This window comes from Nerophis ophidion, linkage group LG03, assembly GCF_033978795.1.
Source record: "Nerophis ophidion isolate RoL-2023_Sa linkage group LG03, RoL_Noph_v1.0, whole genome shotgun sequence".
Taxonomy (NCBI): domain Eukaryota; kingdom Metazoa; phylum Chordata; class Actinopteri; order Syngnathiformes; family Syngnathidae; genus Nerophis; species Nerophis ophidion.
Genome location: NC_084613.1, coordinates 73,742,612 through 73,744,162, shown reverse-complemented (window position 1 = coordinate 73,744,162; position 1,551 = coordinate 73,742,612). Strand labels below are relative to the sequence as shown.

At 42.9% G+C, this 1,551-nt stretch overlaps 1 non-coding gene across 1 annotated transcript; it reads right to left on the bottom strand.

The window, feature by feature from the left end:
• Positions 1-409: 409 nt before the first annotated feature.
• Positions 410-482, bottom strand: trnav-gac (transfer RNA valine (anticodon GAC)). The gene has a single exon. It is a non-coding gene; the product is annotated as a tRNA-Val (tRNA).
• Positions 483-1,551: the final 1,069 nt, after the last annotated feature.

The following is a 1,551-nucleotide window of genomic DNA, read 5'->3' as shown; positions in this document are numbered from 1 at the left end:
TACTAGGTGGGGATTGAACCAGGGACTCTCGGGTTGTGCACTGCCACGCTCCCACTGCGCCACGCCGTCCCTATAATGGCATACAATAACTGATACATGGCGTAAAATAACTGATACAGTCTGCTTTGCCAGTCCAAAAGCATTTGCCGTTTTCCGTAGTTTTTCTTCGACGGCCAGGTACTAAAAAGCACACGCTACATTTTTTTTTATCACATCCACAGGAGCCTGCATTAATATTCACTCACCTTCGACTTTGATTGATTGATTAAAACTTGTATTAGTAGATTGCACAGTACAGTACATATTCCGTACAATTGACCACTAAATGGTAACACCCGAATAAGTTTTTTAACTTAAGTCGCGGTCCACGTAAATCAAATCATAGTATGAAATGAATAACGCAGAGTTGTGCTGAAACCCGGGGTCGAACCAGGGACCTTCAAATCGTCAGTCTGACGCTCTCCCAACTCAGCTATTTCAGCTATACAAATGGACAAAGCTTTTCGCTAAGTATAATCACAGCTGACCCGGATATTGGAAAGTTATCTTGCCGTCTGAGAAGAGTTGTATCCTTAAATCGCTTTCTCTTAAGGTATTCATGTGTGATTTCCATGAGTGTCTGTACATGTAAAAGAATGAGAAACACGGGCTTGTTTTGATGACTCGCCTTTATATTTCCAGCGGTTAGCTGTAAGTTACGAAACCGTTTTATTATGAAGCTGGCTGTGGCAGGGTCGTTCTTAGATCATTTCCTGTGTGGGCGAGGTCTTTCTGGTGTCACTTCCCCTCCGAACTCACTTTGTAAACGATCAATGAGTCCATACAAAGCTAAGAGCCGGAGATTCAAGAAACACGGCTGACTTACCCGTGTAAAAATGTGTCCAAAGAGGGGAACCTTAAACAATGATTTCGTGTGGCTGAAACGGGGCTTAGGCTAAATAATTATTCGTTTAAGGCAGGGGTAGGGAACCTATGGCTCTTTTGATGACTGCATCTGGCTCTCGGATAAATCTGAGCTGACTTTGCTTGACATGATAAGTAATGAGTAATTCCACTTGTAATCATAGTGTCAAAAATAACGTTGTAAATATAAAACATTCTCATGTTTTTTTATGTTCAAGAAGTTGCGTTAATGGTGAGAGGTTATTTATTTATTATTGGTTAGGGTGGGGCTTCTTCAGCCCACCAAGTACCGACATGAGAACCAGTTTCAGGGTTACAATATTGTTTTATTTTTCAATAAGTCTCTCAGTTGCTTTCCACAAATTGTCTTTTTCTCTTTCGTTCTCGCTCGCGCTCTGGCTCCAGCTCCAACCCCGTCTCTCCTCCCGGCTGCTATTTATAAGAGAGCGACAGGTGATTAGATAACAAGGCCCAGGTGGGCCATCTACGCACCCGTCGCTGATTTCGAGGCCAGTCCTGGCAACACCCCGCTTCGCTGCAGGCCCGCAGGCCACTCCCCCTCCACAGTTAGCTTCAGAATAACAATGTTATTACAAAGAATAAGAGACCTATTATACTTTAGAAATGTTGGTCTTATTTAAAAATGCA